The sequence below is a fragment of the Buteo buteo genome, chromosome 12 (assembly GCF_964188355.1).
Source record: "Buteo buteo chromosome 12, bButBut1.hap1.1, whole genome shotgun sequence".
In the NCBI taxonomy this organism is placed as follows: Eukaryota; Metazoa; Chordata; class Aves; order Accipitriformes; family Accipitridae; genus Buteo; species Buteo buteo.
The window spans coordinates 26,995,915-27,008,830 of record NC_134182.1 but is presented as its reverse complement, the minus strand read 5'-3'; the positions used below and the strand labels follow the sequence as shown (position 1 = coordinate 27,008,830).

The 12,916-nt window shown below is 46.5% G+C and overlaps 1 pseudogene; it reads left to right on the top strand.

Annotated features, from left to right (window-relative positions):
• The window catches only part of LOC142038099 (TOG array regulator of axonemal microtubules protein 2-like), a 44,776-nt pseudogene that overhangs the window by 7,432 nt on the left and 24,428 nt on the right, over nucleotides 1-12,916 (top strand).

Sequence of the window (12,916 nt, the reverse complement as noted above, 5' to 3'; positions counted from 1 at the left end):
TAGGTAAAGCAAAAGCTGCATGTGCAAGCAAAGCAAAATAAGGAATTAATTCACCACTTCCCATCAGCAGGCAGGTGTTCAGCCATCTCCAGGAAAGCAGGGCTCTATCATACCTAGTGGTTACTTGGGAAGACAAAATACTATCACTCCAAACACCACTCCCCCCGCCCCCCCCCCCCGCCCCCCTTCCTTCTTTATCGCCCAGCTTTATAGGGTGAGCATGACTTCATATGGTCTGGGATATCCCTCGGGTCAGTTGGGGTCAGCTGTCCCAGCTGTGTCCTCTCCCAACTCCTTGTGCCCCCCCAGCTCCTCGCTGGTGGGGTGGGCTGAGAAGCAGAAAAGGCCTTGGCTCTGGGTAAGCACTGCTCAGCAGTAACTAAAACATCCCTGTATTACTGAGGCTGTTTTCAGCACAAATCCAAAACATAGCCCCATACTAGCTACTATGAAGAAAATTAACTCTATCCCAGCCAAAACCAGCACAGTGTGTTAGTCTTCTATGGAGAAAGGGTGTCTGTTTTTACCTCTCTATATCAAATGCTGCAAATTTGAGTATTTGTACTGTCCTTATTTTAAGGCTAAGTACCACGCCTCTGTTGCTCTGTACTACGGGACCTTTCCCAGATTCAAACCCAGATACACAGCTCTGCGAGGTGGAAGCATTCGAACTTGCAGTTTTGTGGCAGTAGTTGGATCACTGAAGAAGGTGAGAATGGAAAGGGGTTGAATATGCAATGGTGGCCTCAGCCAAATGGAATCCCCCCCCCCGATTTCAGGGAGAAATGGTCCTTGGAGGTCAGTCCTCATGTGCTGGCTCCGTGTCAGAATAGGTGGCTGGCAGAGCTCTGCAGATGATCCTGCCCTCCTCCAGTGGTATGCATGGCATCACATCTCTCTGTCACTAGTTCATTGTGCTTTCTCCTTTATCAACAGTAGCCAAATCACTACTACTGCCAGCCAGGACAGGGCCTGTGGCCCAACTGGCTATAAATTTGGCATGGGAATGAGATGTGAGTTCTGTTCCTAGCGTTGCTATCAATATGTGGTCTTGCAATAGGTAAATTCCCAGTTCTTCCTCTGCTTGCCCATCAGATCAGACCTTGGGGATGGGATGGTGCTGTAGAAACACTGGCAAGGTCTGCCTACTTGCTGACATGTCTTTATGCTTTCCAGAAATAACCAGTAGCACCGTGTGGGTCTATTGGTAGCTTTCACAGAAGCCAAGTCCTGAAATGGGAATCTTTTTTTCCCTCGTACCAGTGGGGCCTTCAACCTCTCTCTCCTGGCTTGCTAGCTCAATGCTGTTCAGAAGAATTAAACTGATGCTAGTTTATGAAAATTAAAACCAAACTGATCTTCTGAATGATTAAAAAAAAGTTGAATGCCTCACTCATTAGATGGGCTGATTGTAAATATGCGAGGTCAGCTAGCTCACTTGTTCCCTTTTACCTGATCTACAGCTTCTTTTCAGTCCATATTAACAACGCAGATGAAGAAGCAGCCCAGTTCACGGTATGGGGATGGAGTTAGGAAATTTGTGCACCCGAGGGCGATCTCTCCTGTGCCTGGCTGGTTCAGCAAGGCTAGCATGCTTGACCTCAGCACTGGGGCTGGAGGATGTCTCCCCCGCCTTTCTCACGAAGCCTTGACCCAGGACCCCCGAGAGAGGGATGTGAGCAGTGCTGCCCTGGAAAGCATTCAGATCAAGGACAAGCTGAAGACAAGGATGATGTCTGAGGACCTGTTAGCCTCACAGAGAGGTAAGGTGGGAGCCTGCATGCTCTCTTGTGGAAAGAAAGGTCTTTCCCAATGATTAAAAAAAAGTTGAATGCCTCACTCATTAGATGGGCTGATTGTAAATATGCGAGGTCAGCTAACTCACTTGTTCCCTTTTACCTGATCTACAGCTTCTTTTCAGTCCATATTAACAACGCAGATGAAGAAGCAGCCCAGTTCACGGTATGGGGATGGAGTTAGGAAATTTGTGCACCCGAGGGCGATCTCTCCTGTGCCTGGCTGGTTCAGCAAGGCTAGCATGCTTGACCTCAGCACTGGGGCTGGAGGATGTCTCCCCCGCCTTTCTCACGAAGCCTTGACCCAGGACCCCCGAGAGAGGGATGTGAGCAGTGCTGCCCTGGAAAGCATTCAGATCAAGGACAAGCTGAAGACAAGGATGATGTCTGAGGACCTGTTAGCCTCACAGAGAGGTAAGGTGGGAGCCTGCATGCTCTCTTGTGGAAAGAAGGGTCTTTCCCCAGCCTACAGAGGTAGCGCACATTCCCAGTGAACATTTCTCCCCTGCACGTGCCCCCCTGCGATAACCTGCCCAGCTCTCGGTCCCCTGTGTAGCCCTCCTGTTGCTGTAAGGGTGTACAACTGTGGGGCAGGGAGAGGAGCAGAAGGGTGTACGTGCAGGAGAGGTATTCTGTGTAAGTACAGGTCCGTGGGCTCCCTGTTGCCTGACAAGAGCCTGGAGGACCAGGGTGTTCCTCTGGTGGCTCTGTGGAAGTGGGAAAGTATTGTCCACTGGCCTGCTTCAAGTGGCTGCCAGCATGAGCATGTTTCCCTGTGCAGTTATTTAGAAGTTTCCAAGAAATCTGTCCGATGAAATATCTAGCTTCAGGTGCTTTAAGTTTGTATTGCTGCTTCTATTACGCTTTGTGTCTCCACTTTGCAGGCCTGACTGACTGCAGTGACTGTGAGGGGGTTACCCTGAAGGCAGTAGTTTCTAGGTCACCTTCCCAGAGGCTCCTGGTAACCTCCAAGTCCACGTCTCCCATCCCAAACAGCCTTCCTTTCTCAGAGCCCAGCAGGATGAGCAACGGAGAGCAGGAGCATGGGGAAAACGACACAGGCTGTGATGACAGTGATGGGAATAACAAGGAGTTGATGTCAGAGGGAAAAGGACATAAAGTAAGGAAACCAAGCCATATCACATGTGATGGATCTTCAGTTTATTTCCTGTAGGCAGAGCTCTGAGATCTTCTTCCCCTGTGGTGTGAGCCCAGGGAAGCAGCTGAGCCAAGGAAGAGCTCAGCTGGACATCACGCTTCAGGCTGTCTTTGCAACACGTGTACTGCAGACTTCATGTCCTCAACATCTATCAGTGGGAGAAGAGGGCTTTAAATAGTTTCTATGCTCTTTAATGGCTCCCGCTGTGTTTTATGATTGAAAAAACACCAGCAACCAGTCGGAGCAGCTAAATGTGTCTAATCTGGTCAAGCATATCCTTCTACAGTTAGTGAAATACATGTACCTGTGAACCATCTGTACATTGCAGTTACTGTTGCAGACCCACCAGTGTCTTGGTGGCTTTTCATATCAGCTCTGTCTGCTTTAGATGGAAAAAGATGTTTGCTGGAGCAGGCAGTCCTCCAAACTAAAGTTTAGGTTGCCTCAGCTTTTGAGTTGTACAGCTATGTCCTTCTGCACAGTTATCTTGAATAATATTTCTGGAGTTCAGCAGCTTCTGTGTAGCTTCATCCTCTCCCATGGGTCTGCCCAGGGGTAAGTTATGGGAACTGGCAATTCTGGCCATGGGGAATGGAGTCCAGACCCCATCTACTCAATTGCCTTTGCAGGAGGGGCAGAAGCTGCAGTTGTTTTTGTTTTGCCATGGTGGGGAGGAGAAGGCAGATGAATAACGGCTTTTGTAAACAGGATACCTAATATAAGGCTAGCGTACTTTATTTCAGCCCTGCAGATAGAGGGCCAAATGTATCCCTCACGTTAACTCTGTTGGTTTCACTGGAGTTTGAACAGGTCCTGATTTGGCTCTTTAGCTGTAACAAGAATGATGGGATACTAAGGAAGGGTATGCGTTTGCCCCTGCTCCCTCCACCCCCCTTCCTAGCCATGGCATGGGGAGCCTGAAGTAATTTCAGCAGGCAGGGAGACCCTACACAGAGCAGCAGGGTAGGGAGCTCTGCTGAACTTCATAAATGACAGTGAGCTTGAGATGATGGATTGCGTGGAAGCTGGAGAGAACCAAGCAACCTGAGAGCACATTAGCATCTGGGCCGAAAGGCTGGTTGGGGACTGTAGGAAGGGCAGGAGCAGAAAAAATTACGGGCTTGAAAAAAGCAAGTTTTGACAGCGTGTAAAATGACTTTGTGGGGACTTGGCTGGAGTTCAGCAATGGCTGGTAGGCGCTTTAGGGACAGCGAGAGGATAGTGATCTAAACCCATTCCCATACCATCAGAAAGGCTAATAGAGGCAATGGCACCCCAGAACATCCTTATGCCAAGCAGACGGATGTCAGGTGGGAATGCAGCCACTGCCAGAGAGGTGAGCGAAGGGAGAGACCTGGCAACAGTGTGGGACATGGTCTCTCCCTCACCACTTTTCTTCCCATTGCCCATCCTAGGCCAAGCTGCTCCACCAGCTTTACTTTTCTTCTCCTGCCAAGTCCTAGCTAAAAGCGTGGCTAAACTTTTTGAGACATCAAAGGGGGAAGGTTGGATGCTCAAGCTGAGTGCTGTGTTCTACTATTTCCAGGCTTCCCCGCTGCCCTTCCCTTGCAGTGGTGGAGATGGGAAGAAGTCAATGAGAGTGGCTTTGATTCCCCCTGTCTCCAAGCCAGCAAGACCATCTGATGGGGCTCCTGGCAGTGCTGCAGTGCCTCTTCCAAGCTCTCAGCACCTGGTTTTCCAAGAGGGTCTGGAGATGAGGTAAGCCAAGGTGACCGCCTCTCTAATATGCCATTCACCTCACACTTCTTGTCTCTTGAGGTTGTTTTTCACAGTCAGCTTTCCAATATGTTTACGCAAACTTCTGTGCATTCACAATTTTTTCTTATATATGATGATCCAGCACAATGTCAAAACCAACATCATACACTCTAAGGGCAGGGGTGGGGGGGGTGTGGAGGAAGCAGGACTTAAGAGGACCTTAAAAGCAGGTCCTCTGCCGGACTCTGATACTGATTCATTCTGTAATCTTTGTGGTGCCATTTGGGAACTGTATTCCATGGATCTGAATACAGCATCTGGTTTTGTGTGTGATCTTTGACTGCCAATTTCTGTACCTGCAAGAATATGTTAAGGCAAATATTGGCTATTGTATAGCTGCCTGCAAATTCAGATGCTGCTTCTGTAAATGTCAGTCGTAACTTCTCTGTGTCGTGTCTGGGCCTTCACTGTGAAATGAGAGCCCAGGTAAATCTCAGTTTATAGATGTATAATCCTATAGACGTTTAATATTTACATATGGTTTTAAGATCAAAGGGGGCAAGGTGCTAGAGAACAGTTACAGGGCTGTAACTGATGGAAAGATATTTGCTTGGATATGCACGGGGAAATCTAGCTGTCAACCTTATCCTAGTTATAACAATAAATAAGGAGTCATAGAAATATAGTTCCAATTTAAAAGCTTCAGCATGGCTTTTAAAGCGCAATCTGAATATCCTTACCTACCAGTTGAGTTGGAAAAACCCCTTTTTCTTCTTGAAAGAGCAGGGAGGTGTAATATTCTTCTCAGGAGACAGCAGTGGTATTACCATGTGTAACCAAGATACTCTCATCAGTTGAAGTCATGACCAGGCAAAGTTAGGCTTCTGCAGCAGTATAAAGGTAGCTGCCCACAATACAGACTTATGACTGGCTTAACATCTCTTGCTGATTCAGGAAGGATGTATGTAACAGTGAGCCACTTATCTCCAAAAGGAGAGACAGCAAAATTGGATATTTAAGGCCCAAATTGAAGAATGACTCCTGTGTTTCAGCTGGAGCTTGATGAGCTCTGTGTGACTCCAGCAACTGAAAGTTTAATGGCAATTAATCAACTTTGCATATTGTTGGTTTTATGGGTTGCATTTGCTCCTTCATTGGAACGACCATGCTAAGAAAGTTTGCCTCCTTTAATGCTATCCCCCCTTTCTTTTTCTATCTCTTCATATATTCTTTTATCCTCAATTCTCTTAAGGCCAAGATCAGGCAGAAGCAATGAAGAGAAGACCCTTGAATCTCTAGGTAGGTACAAGGCATGGCTGTCCTAAAATGACAATAGGAATCCTGACCCATGGGTGGCATTGTGAAAGTTTGGTTGAAAACCATCCTGTAACTTTTTTTAATTCCTTGGTGTGCTCAGACGGCTCCCCCAGAACCCAGTCACTGGGAAATGTGCTCTGGTGATCCAGTGAAAATGACTCCAGCATGGAGTTATGAATGACAGGAGCTGGAGGGGTACCTTGGGGCCCTGGAAATGCACAGTAGGAAAAGAAAACATTCCTCTACCTCATGCTCATACCTTTTGTCCCCCTGCACACTCTCTAATGTCATGAAGATTAGAGAAAGATGAGGCATTTCACATGAAATGAGAAATGTTCCCACTCCTTCCTCCTACACTTGAAGGAGAAAACCTTCCATTGGTGCAGTTTCTGAACCAAACCCTTTGAGATCTGAAGTAGATTCATCAATATTGCTTATTTTTTGCACTGGGAGAAATAGTGAAACCTTGTGTGATAGGAAGTCCTTGTGAATTTTCCATTTCCAGAGAAAGAGACTCAAAAAAGGATCCAGCCTATGCAGGATCTGAGCTTTCCATCCTCTTAAAGCACAAGCCTAAACTCAATCCTGAGTAATGAACTGAAGTTTCCTCTGTGCAACTCATTTACTTCAAACCACATATGCTAGCTTTATGATTACAAATCTTTTCCCCTACTCTATCTGCATATGTCAGTATTGCAAACGGAGGCTGGGGTAGGAGATGCCTACTGGCTTCTCCCCCTCCCCACCTTGCATTATTACTAGTAATAAGACTTCTGCGAGACAAAATGTGGTGTCTGGTGCATCTGTGTTAGCCAATACTTTTAAGTTGAAAACCTCACTGACACCATTGCTGTCCCTTTGCCATCTGTGGGTTTGTAGTGATAGGAGAGATAAGAATTTAACAAATAATTTTGCTGGTGCAGAAGAAGGCAGAAGATCCACTGGTCCCTTAGCTCAGTGTTAGTTCCGCCAAATAATCATTCCCAACGGGCTTATGGGAATGATTCCTTTATTACTGGTATGCAGCTAGTATGCTGAATGCAACTAGGGAGAAGTACTGCTGAGTTAAGTAAGGTGACAGTTTTGCTGGATACATTCTGGACTAGAAATGAGCTATATTGTTAAACCATCTCTCTCTTTTATTATTGATCTGACCATTCTGCAGGGAAAAAAATCCTGATGTAAGAAAGTTATTCCTTTTTTCCTGCTTGGCTATCACATGATTTTATCATCTGTGAAGCCATGTTAGGAATGATTAGTTCTCTGAGTTTTAACAGCTCTGTTTGGAGAGTATTTCAGAAGGAGCTGCACTGTGCTGTTCCCATTAAGAAAATCAGCCTTTAGTCAGGCTGCCCAGAAAGTGGGCTGATCTGCTGCAATTTGGAATGAAACTCCTTGGGGAGAATGAATTCTCTAACCTCAAGAACACAGTTCTGGTTTTGGTAACACTCTAGCAATCCTAAGCTTTTCTCTAAATGCCCTCTAAAATATTCCAGCGAAGAGGAGGAAATGTTGATTCTTACCTCTACAAAGGCATATAGCCATTAAAAAGCAGGAGTTCTTTTAGTAACTAGGAAGAAGAGGATGTTTACTAAAATCAGAATGGATAGGAACAGATAAGAACCTTTTTGGCAAGAGCAATCTCCATCTCTCTGCTCTTCTCTATCAAACACAGCTAGCTGTTCACCAGAAGCCAAGGGCTGAGGCCTTTATCATGCAGTAGGTTTGAGTCTGATGGCCAACAGAGTAATGTCATTTCTGCTGCCAGTGCAGTATGGTAGTACTCCATCTGTTTGGAGAGGTCATATGTACCTCGCTTTTCTCATACACAAGCTATATCCATGTCTTATTAGAGCTCCAGACTCTGGCACCCGTCTTGCCTGTTCTCAAGCATCAACCTGTTGGTGGCATGAAGTCTCCCAGACGTTTATGTGAACCCGTGCCCCAGTTAACTGGCCTCCCACCCAGCCAGGCCGAGAAGATGGATCATCTCATGAGCGCTCCCCTTCTGAGTGACGACGACTTGAAGGACAGCAATGGAAGGGTAAGGGCTAAGGACAGGGGTGAGCAGGCTTCCTTTTCAGTGAGTGTTCAGTGCTTAGCACAAAATGTCACTGAAAATCATAGTCTTCCTCTCTTGGGGAGTGGATTCTCTTGGGAATACATTTGAAAGCTGCAGAGCAACTGCTTGAGCATTTTCACTGGTACAGAAGTCACTGGTTGGGAGATGGCGCTAAGGTTATGCCAGAAGCATTCTTTATGTACGAAGGCCAATTTAGAGCACATCTGAATGGCAGAGCAAGTTACACATCAGCGAACATGTGCAAAGTGCATGCTTGGAAGCACAGAAGCAAAGATTATAATATTGAGTGTAAGCAAGGCTGCAAAATAAAATGGGAGAGCTTAATTTTCCTTGGTTACCTTTCTTGCTGTATCTCCCAGCCCTCTCATTCTCAATTTTTCTATTCATTAAGACCAATGTTTCTCCAACTTGTTTTCACATGACTCCTTTTTTGGACTCATGTGTTTTCAGAGAGCAGCTGAATCCTTCAGAAGCAAGGAAGTGAGAAGCAGCTGCAATTACTGGCCGTGAGTGTTAGGAAGCAGCAAATTACCTCTCATTGCTAGTTATTGCAGATAGTTTTTGTTCCCCCACCCTGGCCTGAGGGAACTGAACTGCCTGTTCGCTGGTCATGTGAGCTCTTCTTACATCTCGGAGCATTCCTGACTCTCTTAGATCGAGCAGGGCTTCCTGACATAGATTGAGAAACAGTGTCTTGGACCAGTGGAAAGTTACAGTAGTAAAGTGTTATACATAACTTGGTGTAATTGTATGCCACAGTGAGGAAAGGAGGAGTTCTTCTGAAACTATTGGGATGTATATGGAGCTGCATTAAAGACTATGACGCTATACCACTGTGTTCCTGAAGAGGTGTTGTGTATGCTTTGTGTATCTCTCTTTATGCCCCATGATGTATTTCCTTTGCGGCTAGATCCGTGTTACCTTGTCTAAGTCAGCTCAGAAGAAAATAGACCAGAAGCGAATGAAACAGCTGGAGCTATTGCGTAGAGAAAAGGAGAAAGAGAGAGAGAAGGAGAAAGAGAGAGAAAAGGAAAAGTCCCTGCAACTCCCTACACAGAGCGTTGACCCTGGGGATGCAGCTGAAGAAAGTAAGTGGTTGCTATAGTTGTAGGCCTTTTTGTTCACTTGCTTGCTATTTGCATAGTGGTGCAAGTGTCTATGAAATCAGACTGGAAGGCTGTTACACTTGCATCTAAGTGGAAATTAGAAGAGAATTTATTTCCATTTTCCAAAGGAAAATACAGAGGTATGAAGTGTCTTGCCTGTGGCCCACCCTGAGTCAGTCACGGATTATCACCTTCCCCCCTTCTACAAAGTCTTTCAGGCTAGATAATTCTGTCTTGCAAACTACATTGGGGCTGCAGACTCTCTAACTGAGAGTAGCCTCCAGGAAAAGGGAATGGATGAGTCCAAAAGAATGCTTTTCAACCAAGGTGCAACTTGGAAGAAACAAAATGAAACCATTTCTAATTAAAACACAAAAGATCCTGCTCACGTGATAGGACAGATTATCCTGGTCACAGCACTCCTTGCTGAGGAGCTTGCATTGCAGAGCCATGCTGGCGCCCTTAGCCAGTGCTTATGTTTTACCCACATGAGCAAGCAGTGTTACTGACTTAATTGCAGCTGACGGGCTCTGATTGTACTGCTGCATGCGCTACCACGAGTGCAGTGGCAGGGAACTTAAAAGTCAGCACTCAGCCCAAGGGCAATGACAAGGTTATCTGCTCTTTTTCTTGCTATTATTTTGTGAAGTGCTGATGAGGAGTGCTGAGGTGGGAGCCCCAGAAATGTAACTTCTCTATCCAGCCTCTGAAACAGGAAAGCGAAAGAAAAGCAGTACTGAGTTTTCCTCATTCTTAGGGAAAGCATCACTGCATTCAGTTTTAAACTAAAAGAGGGTAGATTTAGGTCAGATATAAGGAAGATGTTTTTTACAATCAGGATGGTGAAACACCGCAACAGGTTGCCCAGAGAAGTTGTCAATGCCCCATCATTGGAGGTGTTCAAGGTCAGGCTGGACGGGGCTCTGAGCAACCTGCTCTAGTTGAAGATGTCCCTGCTCATTGCAGGGGGGTTGGACTAGATGACCTTTAAAGGTCCCTTCCAACCCAAACTGTTTTATGATTCTGTGATCACTGTCCCACATTAGAAGGCAACTGTTATTTATGCTTGGAGTTGTCTGGGACAACAAAGGGATGTTACCCAGCTCCAGCAAGTTTTCTAGCCCTTTCCAAGCCTGTAGCCACCCTGTCCAGCACTCTTCACTTACAAGGTCCTTTTCAGCCTCTGCAGGTTTTGGGCCACCGCCTGTCAATGGGACAGAGTTCACTTCCCCCAGCATGAGCAATGCACGTAGAGAGCGCGTTGGTAGTGCCTTGAGGAAGCGGGTCAACAGGCCCTCACTGCCCAGCGTGCCTGTCATCAGAGAGCGTGGCAGCTTCCCACGCAAGTCCTCAGGTGAGCCCCCTCTGCTGAAGCCCCCACATCAGCTCTTTCCTTGCACAATGAGCACAAACTGCCTCATTCCTCAACCACAGGTAGGATCTTGGGTCCAAAGCCTGTCCTGAGGACTGAAAGCAGACTTGCTTTGGTTCCACTCCAGCTTGGCGATACTGGAACAATTAGTGCTGACAGATCCATTGGAAAGCTTAGCTGAATAAAGTAGTGGTAAAGCCTTAAGCTCTAGCTTTTGCCCATACCCATAGTCCAAAATATAACACTGGTGCTGGGAGGCAGCTGTAAGTGCAGGGCTGAGCGCCGGTGAATTCTGGCAGGGTGTGCTAACTGTACGCATATGCGTACCACCATCATCAATTAGCCACTCACCATCTTGGCCCTCTGCCTGTGCTGCTGCCTGGCTCTCCAGCCAGCTTTTCTGCTATCACAGCAAGGGTTGTCTCTGCATGCAAATTAGTGACTTGGTACAATCACGCTATTGCACCTAAAAGTGCTTAATGGTTTCTAGCCTCTCTCATTCCACCGCCTGCAATGCAAGCTGGGAACAAGCAGTGCCTCTTCTGTCACCCCACCCAAACACAGTGGCTGTGTGTAGCAGATGACATACAGGAGAGGCTGCCTGGTGCTCCCAGGCTGCTTGCTACCTGCAATAAATCTACAGCAGATAGCAAGTCCATAGTGATTCTCATCTCTCCTTTGTGGGTAGCCTACCTCGTGTTATGATCCTGAGTAGTGTGAGTTAAGAAAAAGGGAGCTAGGAATGATACTTTGAATGCTCTTTTCTAGTGATGCTACTCTGATTTTCAAAATTGACCAGAACTAGCCTGACATGGCTCTCCATTCATATTGAATGTAGATGTGTATATCTACATACTCATGCAGCGACATCACTGATGTCAGTGACAGTGATATTGGTGACATCCAAATTAGTCCCCATCTGAATAGTTTTTGATTTTACAGTTCCTCCATCCTCCATACTTTGTAGAACACGTGAGGTAGCATAAAACCCCTACAGAGTCCATAGCAGTTCATCTAGTTTCTGTGCAATATTTATACTCAGTACTTTTAGACAGCTCAGATGTTTTCATCTACACTTTAGAAAATGAGCTTTTGAGTGCAAGACATGAAATTTTTGACCTACAGTGCTTTTGATGACAAATAGGTTTCATAACAAATGCATTTGTCATCTGATTTTTTTTATACCTTGTATATTTATCATCAAGAGAGTGCGTTTGCCAACAATTTGCATCTATATTTACATATTTTTATTCTCGGTTCACATTTGGAAGGCTTTTTTGTCACAACTATCTGCACTAGAAATTGCTTTTTTCCACAAGAGAAAGCTTAGGCTTTGCACAGTTTGCAAACAAGTACATTTGATGACAAATAAATTTCACCTCAGCATCTTCAAAATACAGCCAGTGAGTACCTCTGAAATAGTAAATATTCATAACGCTTGGAAAATAGCAAAATCCATAAACTACTACTTTCCCAATAGTATGCTAAAATGTGTGTGCACTCAGCTGCCTGCTGTCTAGAATACTTGAAGTAAATGGAAACAGAGGCACTGTCAGATTTAGAGGGTCAGGTATCACTGTTCCCTGGTGGTTGCTCCTTGGGGATTCACCCGAGCCCAGTGGGACTCAGGCTTGGTGCTCACTGGGGGCAGCTGGAGGTGTTTCCTCAAAGTTACAGGGTGCCTCTGTCCCCAGTGCTCCAGGTAACAGGGAGGTGATACAGGGAGTTATGTGCATATTTCAGGAGCTCATTCCTGGGGTAGCAAGTCTCGCTGGGTGGCACTGGCTCCCAGTGTGTGAGCTCGGTGGCACTAGGAAACTGCAAGCTGGCTGTGGTACCTATAGGGACTCGGGAGCTGGCTCTGTGTGGGCAATTTTCAGGTTTACACAAGAAGCTGGTGCCCAGCTGGGGGTGACTCGGAGGTGTCTGGGTGCTGGGGAAAGCAATGAGCCAGATAGCAGGGAAGTCTGAACCAATGCCGGTTTGCACCCGTATGTAACCTTGGCTGGGAGATTAAGTTGCAATCTGCTTGGTGGCCGGGTGCCTTGCCCGGGGATATGCGAAGCTGGTGCCTGACCCTCTCCTTACAGCGATCTCGCTGCCAGCCATTGCTCTGGACGTCCTGGAGGAGGAAGATGAGCCAGAGGGTGGGATCGCGGAGGAAGCCAGACCCTTCCCTCACCCACAGCAGGGGCTGCTTGATGCGCTCACGTGGCTCAGCAGTGATGACTGGTAAGAAAGCCCCCTGTTCGGTCTTTCTCCCTCTAAATGTCAAGCTCAGTTAGAAGCAATTACTTCCAGTGCCTCTGGGCCCAGACAGCCCAGATGTCCAAAGGGAACTAGTGAAACCACTCCAAAGCAGTC